Raw genomic sequence first — 10,257 nt, 5'->3', positions numbered from 1 at the left:
TGCAACTTGTGCTTAACACCTTTTTTCTGCTGAATGCTGCCTCCTGCTACTGATGTAAGTGCTTTTGCTGCCTACCCTCTGGCCCTTTAACGTACTCCCTGTACACCAGCCATTAGTGATGGAGCATGCATTAATTTAGATGCTTCTCTGAATTGTATCATGCCAACTTATATTTCTTCGCCCCCCTCCCCCCTCAACACCAGGGATTTGCAGAGAATAAAGCCAACAGGTCAGCTGCTGAGGGCATTACTCTGCCATTGCTAAGGCAAACTCCTCTTGACATTAAGCAATAACTGACGGGGCTAGGATTTGTCTCCAGCTGAATAACAAAGCAGATGAAATAAGCCAGGGATGAGTATTCACAATTCAATTGACAGCAGGGGGATTTTTTCAAGGCAATTCACTGAAGCCAGGAAGAAAGCTCAAACATGAATCATTTTTATTGATTTGTTTTCTCCCTATGTAGTCTGTCCTTTCTATTAATATATCTTCCAGAAATATAAATGTGGAAGGTGGCTAGCCCAGACTGATAATTAAAATACCATATGCACTTGACACTCTATTGCCCAGCAGCATCTTGTGCAGGCATTTACACCAGTGCAAAAATGGGTAGCATTTTATAGCCGCCTAGCACTGATGAAAATGACTATGCAAGGAACCGGGCATGGAGAATCAAGCCCTATATTTTTGTAGTACCTAGCAATCCTGGCCAGTGGCACTGTGGTAAACCCCTATTCCTGTAAAATTCACCTACAGCAGAGAAGATCTCACCATCCTTGAATCAGCCTGGCTAGAGAATTGGCCCTATTCCAAATCTTCTAATAATACTTTGTTATTGCCTCAGAGTAAGAAGAATCTTGTTCCAATATTTTTTTCCTGCCTAGCATGTTCAGTATGTGATGTAAAATAATGTCAATTTTTGCAAAGCAGCTGTCAAATTAACTGCCTAACAAATCAGATGGCTAATCAGCATGTGAATGCATCAGGAACTGTGTCTGTGAACAAGTCCCGCTACTCTTAGAACCCTGGGGAGCTTTGCCACCAGATGGTTCTGTTTGAGTGAGTATTCCTCAGAATGGTTTGTTTTCTGAGTTACCTAGAATTACACACCTCAAGGGAGTTGAAAATCCCAGCAATGATCTTGTCATTGTCAGATAAACAAGATCACATCAGTCAGTCCTGGGGGCTGAGATTTCTAGGGAGACTGAAGGTGGTAGTGGCTATGATTTTATAGCTTTCCTTTAGTTATCATTCATAGGAAGAACCATCATTTGGATGAGCCAGAAAAACAAGCACTAACATTAAAAGATACTCAGATACCAGAGCCATTGTAACCTAGATACTAGGAAGTAAGGTTAAATATTTCCATAAGTGTCATCACACTATTCTCCTATACGCTGTGAAAGAAAATCAGGCCCATTCTGCTGAATTAAAAACCCCAGTGAAATCAATGGAAAGATTCCCACTGTGCTTGGATTAGATACTTAGATACAATGTTGATAGCTTTTTATGAAAGCTGATAGAGGGATGGATAATATCCTTTTCTACCTGTAACTCACACCCACAATCCACGGGGGGTAGATTTAGCTAGTGTAGACAAGCTCTAGAAAGGGTTTGATTTTGCTAGTTTAGCTCATACCAGTTTTTCAAATAAAATGAGCTTTCCTGGTAAGAGGATAAGTTTCAGAGAGAATGAACAGGTAACTGAACTTATTTATCTATCCCCTGAGGCACACCCGGAGCAAGGGATTGTGTTCCTGACCACCTTGGCTAATAACCATCAATGGACCTGTCCTCCATGAACTTCAAGGAAATGCAGTTTGGGATATAACTGGATGAAAGGAGGTATAGAAAGGTAAGATCATGTGGGCTATAGCTGACTAATTTATTTTTAATTAATTGATTTTTTTAGAGCTCTACTCTGTGAATGGGGGGGCATAGTTAAGTGTCATGGAAGGATGAGCTATATAAACTCCTGGTTGTTGCAGAACTAGAAAACAAATTAGGTAACTCAGAAATGATATCACAGATTTCTATTTTCACAATCTCAGCTTTCCAGAAAACTGAAACTTATAGACCCAAATGTCATGAGCGGGTAGGAAAAGGGTATGGGCCAAATTCTCAGCAGATGCAATGCTCCAGAAGCCTGCTGCACAGCACTCAAGAGTCTTTCCATTAAAATCAGTGGGCTTGGCTCTATAACTAAATAGAACTGAAGTCCATTGTTCTGTTACCATAGGGCTCAAGCTCCCCTCTGTGGCAGGAGAACTAGCTCCTTTAGAGCTCCTGGTTGATTTTAAATCAAGTATCACCTCTCCACCCCCAACCTTCCTTTTTGGCCCACAGCTGTTTTGGTGGGGCAGCATTGGGGAACAAGGATTTGTTTCTGCAGGGCCGGGGGGTTTCAACCCTCAGCTGTTTTCTTTATTATTAATACACAAAAATTTCAACAAAAAAATTGGAGATTTTCCTCCCTGTTTTTTGGTCCTCTATAGAGCTGGTTGAAAACGTTCAGTGAACATTTGAATTTCAAGGGGCAATTCTCCTGTTTTTTCAGCTTGCTTTAGTTATTATCCACTAATACTGAATATTCTAACTCTGTAGTGTATTTTACATTAACATCTCACACACAAAGTTTATTTTTAGTCTTTACTGTTTCATTATAGGACTAATTGCTGCCATTAATATTCTCAATTTTCTACATTTCTAATTTCTATATTCAAATCCAATTTCAGATACTCACGCAGCACAACAGCCGTTCCTCTCTGAGAATCAGACTTTTTCATATTACTAACTACAAACAATATGGGTCAGCTGAAAAAAAAAACCAGAGGAAAAAATATGCAAAGCGACTGTGCATCTTCATACAATGCACAAACACCTCTATTAATTTCACTGAGTGACCCCTAGTTCTTGTGTTATGTGAAGGGGTAAAAACAACCCTTCCTATTACATTACCTTTCTCCACACCATTCATGATTTTATAGATCTCTATCATATCCCTCCTTAGTCATCTTTTTTCTAATATGAACATTTGTTGCACTTTTTCCAATTTTAATTTTAATACATCTTTTTGATATGGGGCAACCAGAACTGCATGCAGTATTCGAGGTGCAAGCATACCATGGATTTATATAATATAGTGACATTATGATATTTTCTGTTTTATTATTTATCCCTTTCCTAATAATTCCTAACTTCTGTTAGTTTTCAGAGAACTGTCCATAATGACTCCAAGATCTCTCTTTTTTTATATTGTCTGCAAATGATCCTTGGGGGTGGGGAGATGGGACCACGCTATTTACCTCTCTCCATTGTGAAAACTGACCATTTATTCCTACCTTATGTCACACACACAGGTGGCAGTGGTGCGAACAGGAGTCTGGCCTACTGGTTGCAGAAGAATCTACAGGCAGAGCTGGAGCAGGGCAGGCAAAGGAAGCAAGTCTGGCACAACTGTGGTTGCCACAAAGCTTAAACAGTGATCTGTTGGCCCTTCTGTCCAATCAGGAAGCATAGTCACATAGTGAGGGTTTATTGGGTCCAGCTTTGGGTTGCTAGGCAGCTGCACCCAGAGCCAGCTGAGTTCCTGAAACTTTGGGTAGGTCTACACTGGAATATGTCAGATGACTAGGGCTCAGGCTACAGGGCTGTTTGTGCAGAGGTTGGGGCATGAGCTGGGCTCTGGGACTTTCTGTGCCTGAACCTGAACCTTTACACCAGTAAATAAATGGTGGAGGCAAAGTGGGGTTTGGGGTGGAGGCTGATAGCTCATGACCCCCACGATGTAATAACCTCCTGACCCCCATTTTGAGAACCCCTGCCCTACACTGATTAAACATCCCCGTAGCTTGAGCCCCCTGCAAGCCTGGGTCAGCTGACACAGGCCAGTCTCAGGTGTTCAGACATATCCTTTGCTTCCTGTCTTTCAACCAGTTACTGATATAAATTATCCCACAACTGCTTATACTGAAGATAGGCTCACCAGCCTGGAATTGGCAGGATTGCCTCTGGAGTCTTTTTGCTTCTGTTTAACGTTCTCCTTCCACTGAGACTTTTAACTGCGGAGAGGCTGTCAGACTGAGGGTGGGACCACTCTAGCATGTCCCTGTTTCATCTGTGTACTTCTGTTTCCTTTAGCTCTCCTGTTCAGCCATTGTGAAGAGCTACACCTTACACCCCCTGCAGATCATTCTACTAAAGGCAATAGGATTGCTCATGGAATAAGCTGGTATTCAAAGTATGACAAGTGGAGCTGCTCTGTAATAATTTGTGAATAGTGCAGGATGACCAGATTGTTGGGATGTTTATTGTACGAATATATTGGTTGTGCAAACGCTAAAGGCTTGTTAAAAGCAAGACCAGGAAACCAGAACATTGTTCTACTAAAGGCAATAGGATTGCTCATGGAATAAGCTGGTATTCAAAGTATGACAAGTGGAGCTGCTCTGTAATAATTTGTGAATAGTGCAGGATGACCAGATTGTTGGGATGTTTATTGTACGAATATATTGGTTGTGCAAACGCTAAAGGCTTGTTAAAAGCAAGACCAGGAAACCAGAACATTGTAAATCACTGCAGCAGAAAACTCTCCCATTCAGGCAAGCACTTAAGCATGTGCTTAGCCTTAACTTCCATATGCTTAAGTGCTTTCTTGAACAGAAGTGAACTTAGTATATGCCTAGGTTAAGTTTAACCAACCTTGGGGTATCTACAGGCTATTGGAATACAAATAAAATATTTTTTTTTGTTTTGAACGTGGAAATTTTTCCCAGTACAAAACTGGAACAGGCTCTCTCAAAAAAGCCATATTATCTATTAGGGTCATGTGGCTCTGACCTGATTGGAACAGCATGGAGACACTAACGGATTAGGCTGCTGCTCTGATTCACTTGCTAAAGTAAACACCAGGAAATGGAGTAAAGTGACTAATTTCATTTTCAGCCACATTGAGAAGAAGCAGAAAGTGCATCAGGAAACTGACTGAGCTTTCTTTAGCGTGGGAATGAAAACACATGTGGGACGGATGGGCACTTTTGGCCTTGGTTTACCTGCCTGTGCTCTTGTGATCTCATTTCAAATGATTCTTCTGGATGACACATCTCAAGGACTTTCATTTGCAGACGAACAGTACAAATGAGTTTCTATTTCTACCTCAGAGATGGCTCACCAGGCGTAAAAGTTCTAACATGCACTAAATATTAGGGCCCATGAGAGAGCTATAGGTGACACTGAGTCAGAGAGCCACAAATTTGTGATGTTGAGCAGCAATGAGGCAACTTCTGTGGCTGTCTGACATTCTATTTGGTGGCTCTTCATAAATCCTCCTTGCAGGTGCAGCTGAATATTGTACTCTTCATAGCACAAGCATATGGAAACAGAAGTGTAAACTGATGTTTCTTGAAGTCAATGGAGAAACAGTGTTACACGAGTTGAGAATTTAGCCCATGCGGTATTGATGTGCACTGTTGCCATATTCCACACCAGAGGTGGTTGCAGTTCAATAGTGGGTAAGCTCTTTAGGGCAGGATCCATCTCTTTGTTGTATGTACAGCACCTAGCACAATGGAGCCCTGATCCAGAGTTACCCCAATATAAATAAATAATAATAGTCTCTTCACTTGCAGATCATGGTTGGCCAAATCATGTTTCCTTTCTCCACTATCTCATGAGAAGTGAAAAAGGTTAAAACCAAAATGACTGGAGCATGCTGCAGCTGAGAAGCACTGAAAAAATGAATACAGATGCTTGTCATGAGAGAACAAAAATAACTTTTCAGTAGAGAATACCTGAGGTTTAAAAAATTGCACAAACTGTCAAGCCTCTTCTTTTGGGTAGGTCCCAGTCCTGTCTATTATTAAAAGCTGCCATAAGGATTCGCGTGTTGGTATGCCCCCTCTCGGGTTCTGTTCACCTAGGCCGACAGCAGGCTGAGCGAGGCCGGGGACCCCAGACAGGCAGTGCAGCCCTCCCCACATACAGTGGGGACCTACCTTCCTTCTTTCTCTGCACTGAGCTGAGGGTGGGAGATTTGATGCGAGGGGTGCAGGAGCTCCTATTTGTTGCTCTGGGTGGCAGTGGGGATATGTGAAGGGGTGCAGGTGTCAGGGCAGAGGGTTGTAGGGGTGGGGGATGAAGGAGTCAAGCAGAGGGCTGTGCGGCTCAGGGGTAAGGACTGGGTGACTGCCCAACTCCCAAGGACCCTTATTCACACCCTGTTCCCAGCCAGACCCCCCCCCCCCCCCGGGACTCCCATCCAACATCCCTGACTGCTCCCCCCCACCCCCGCCCCAACTCACACAGGGTGTCTATGGCAGAGCTAGTAACTCACTCCCGTGACTTAATTATAGTACATATCACTTCTAACTTTATAAACCAGTGAACCAACAACTGCTTTCAGGACCTGACCCTGCAGATACCGAAGCACATAAGTAACTCTTCTCATCCCGTAATCGCTTTGATTCAAGTTTCCTTATTATTAGAAATACTCACATTGTGTTTTGTGCGGATAGTGAAAAGTTGCAAAGTACTTTGGGATCCCCTTATGACATCTTTGATAGAGGTACAAAATGTTGTTGGTAGTAATAAGAGCTTACTATGGTATAGATTCCGAGAAGTCCCAAACCGCTTACAACACTGGTCTACAATTTTTGAGACGTCATCTGCTTCAGAGATAAAAATTCAAATATGACCATTAAAACAACTGTTTGGCTACGGTTTCTAAGATATTTACGTCTATGTATATTGTGTAGATAGTAGAGTTTTGTAAACCTAGGTCTTTTCATGTGTTTACATGATAATATTTCACCTGTCCTGTTTATGTAACACTTTATAGAACCCTTTTGCTGATTTTTAAATAAAATGTATTATGAAACAAAAGGCAAAAAAACTATTATGTACATAGTTGCCCTGATTGATAGCCTGCCAGGAGATTCCACTGCTGTAGTCTGGAGCCCAACAGCTCTGCCTTACTCTTGGGTAGTTCCAAATCCCTGACAAGGTCATTCAGTTCACCTTGTGTTAAGAGGAGGAGGATGGGAGAAAATGTGGGTCCTGTGACATTGATGGTTCACGACCAGAAGTTTCATCCTCTTCCTCAAGTGAGAATGATTCTGGTGCATCAGGAACCGGCAGTCCTTCTCTGTGGGGCACTGGGCGTATAGCCGATGGAATGTTTGGATAATGCACAGTCCACTTTTTCTTCTTTGACGCACCTTTCCCAACTGGAGGCACCATGCAGAAGTAACAATTGCTGGTATGATCTGTTGGCTCTCTCCAAATCATTGACACTGCAAAAGGCATAGATTTCCTTTTCCTGTTCAACCACTGGCAAAGATATGTTGCACAAGTGTTGCAGCATATGTGTGGGGCCCACCTCTTGTCCTGATCTCCAATTTGCAGCTAAAATAAAGGTGATAGGCTTTCTTAACCATAGTGGTTATACTGTGCTTTTGTGATGCAAAAGTCACTTCACCACAAACATAGCAGAAGTTATCTGCGCTGTTCACACAAGTATGAGGCATCTCTGCTCACTTTGGCTAAACAGAAATGTGTCCCTTTGCAAAATCAAACACTGACAAATAAGAGAGCACGACACTATGATTTCTAGAGCTGATAGATGGCAATTTGTTCAGCAGAGTGATGTAAGCTTCGTTAATTCATAGATCCAGTCAAAGATGTATTTTAGTCATTTCTGGTTTAAATTGAGTTCCCTTCCCTTTATAACTCACTTATCCTCCGCCATTCCCAAGTCAAGGGTCATTTTCCTTCTCAGTGACCCAGAATTAGTAAAGTTGGACTACATTTATTTCAGAAGCATTTTGGCTGTAGAGCAGTGTAATTAGAAGAGTGCTGGGTACAGCAGGAGCTACCAAAGAGCTCTTGGTGGTCGGGGTAGTTTAGAGCTGCCTCAGGGCTGCTTTAAACTACATGGGCTGGTGGCTGAGCACTTCTGAAAATTGGTCTCCAAATGCATGTGCTGCATGCTAGTCCCATACCAGTAATTGTGTCCCATACTTAACAATGAAACTGAGAGGGACCCCAAATTTGTGGGTAATGTAGGCAACTTTGGGACTGAAATGAGGGGTATGCAGGCTATACATTTGGAGAGGGTAAAACTGGTCAAATCCCAGTGAAACTCCTCTGCAACCCATGATTTCAGCTTGCTGGTTTTACATATGAACCAGCTATCCTGCAATCAGTTTTTTTTTTGGTCTAGATACAACTGACACTGCTACAGAGCACCACACTGCAGTCTAAAAGTAAGTGAATTAAATATGTAACAGTTGACAGGGCTGCAGATAGGGAGCACATATGTGGAATGTATAAACTGTGCTAATTAAGCTTTAGAGGAAACAATTTAGACTGTCAGACTAGCTGGTATAAATTTGTCCTCCTTCTTTTGTTTGATTTGTGTATAGCTTCAATCTTAGCCTGACTCTCTGAATTAAGCTCAGCAGGAAAATACACAGTATACTAAATATGGGCAAATAGGTATATAGCAGCAAATTGCATATGCAAGTAACAGGACTGTTACTGGGAAAATTTAAGATAAATAGCAAATATACATATAGTTGTCGTCTGAATGTGGGAATGTTTCCTTGGAAAAATTTCCCACATGATTATGTTTTATAAACCTAAGTTCTTACTATCCTTCCCAGTAATCAGCTCCCATGGTACCACTGGGGAAACAAAACCTAGCAAACAATCTACCTTATTTAGCAATAAGATGTATTTTGGTTAAAGGGACATTGTCAAAGTTATCATCAAATCATATGTGCACTCTCTCTATAAAACCTCACTTAAATTTTTAACACCACCTCATTTAAAATGGAAAGAATGGTTTTAACCTTTTTTATTTTCCACTATCTGCTAACTTTTTAATGTTCCAGGCAACATGAACAAGGAAATTAGATTAGTCAGTTTCACTTGACTTCCAGTTGTCATGGGCCATCACAATACTACACGGTTTGAATTGGAAACACTGCAAGAGGACATTGCAATCTCAAACAGCTCATCCCAACATTGCTACTTTTAGCCTTTAAAAGCCATATGGGAAGAATCTGAGCAGTGGCTCAACTTTTCCAGACTATTGTAACCCTTTCAGGTGTCTGATTCGTCTTGCATACCCCCAAGATTCACCTCACTTAAAAACTATTTGCTTACAAAAGCAGACATAAAAATACAAGTGTCACAGCACACACTTACTGACAAATTGCTGACTTTTACCATATAATTATAACATAAATCAACGGGAATATAAATATTGGACTTACATTTCTGCATATAATATACAGAGCAGTATAAACAAGTCATTGTCTGTATTTTAGTTTGTACTGACTTTGCTACAGCTTTTTATGTAGCCTGTTGTAAAACTAAGCAAATATGTAGATGAGCTGATGTATCCCTGGAAAATCTCTGAGTACCCACAGGGGTACACATACCCCAGTTAAGAACCAACAATCTAGAAGTTTACCCATATTACATGTCCTATAAAAGGCAGCCTACTCTATCTAATTGCATTTATAAAATATTCTCACTGTAATATCTACTGCTACCTATTTCCTCCAAATCCAGGTCAGAGGTTTTTCTTTGTGAACAGTAGGGGGGATTAAGGGTAAAACCTGGATAAGAGCCCAGGTTAACTGTGCAGTGTAGACATACCCTCAGGGATGAGAAAGAAGTTTCCAGTGAGTTATAATCTTTGTAACAGGTTGGCAAATATACAACAAAACTTCACCATCCCCTCTGTGACATATTGTAATGTACAGATTTCAGACTTGTCAAAGGTGCTCTTTTTCTGTGAGATCACTTAGATTTCAAGTGGCTTCAAGGGCAAAACTCAACTAGCTATGTGAAGGCTTGTTTGCACCATTCTTTGCCCCCCCCCCCCCGGGTCATCATCTAAATGAAAGCCTTAACCACCAAGTGAGAAAGCTGTTTCCAAAATTAGAACTCTGTCTCATTGACCCAGAGACTTTTTCTTTTTACTGTGCTATTCAGCTGGGGTTGATCCTCAGAGAAGTGTTACTCCTTTGATCTAAATTCATCTTCTTTTTGAGAAGTTCCCATCATGTAGGGACACCAGCTTAAATACTTCACTGATGGCAAAATTCCCATTGGCTTCAACAAATCCAGGATTTGACCCATGTTCTCCCTCTGGCTTTCATGGCTCTGTCCCCTGTGACTAACTTTTGCCAGCTTCCTTGTAGTTACATGAGAATCAAACATAACTTGTTCGCCAGTGCCAATATGGGA

The 10,257-nt window shown here is 41.5% G+C and overlaps 1 long non-coding RNA gene across 1 annotated transcript in view; it reads left to right on the top strand.

Annotated features, from left to right (window-relative positions):
* Positions 1–782: 782 nt before the first annotated feature.
* Positions 783–10,257, top strand: part of LOC127045023 (uncharacterized) — a 32,471-nt gene continuing 22,996 nt past the window's right edge. The window contains exons 1-2 of the long non-coding RNA XR_007772590.1: positions 783–1,059; positions 1,731–1,855. This is a non-coding gene — a long non-coding RNA (uncharacterized LOC127045023). The remainder of the gene's footprint in view (positions 1,060–1,730; positions 1,856–10,257) is intronic.

This window comes from Gopherus flavomarginatus, chromosome 2 (assembly GCF_025201925.1).
Source record: "Gopherus flavomarginatus isolate rGopFla2 chromosome 2, rGopFla2.mat.asm, whole genome shotgun sequence".
Taxonomy (NCBI): domain Eukaryota; kingdom Metazoa; phylum Chordata; order Testudines; family Testudinidae; genus Gopherus; species Gopherus flavomarginatus.
Note: the sequence above shows the minus strand (reverse complement) of the source record. Positions and strands in the feature narration are given on the sequence as shown.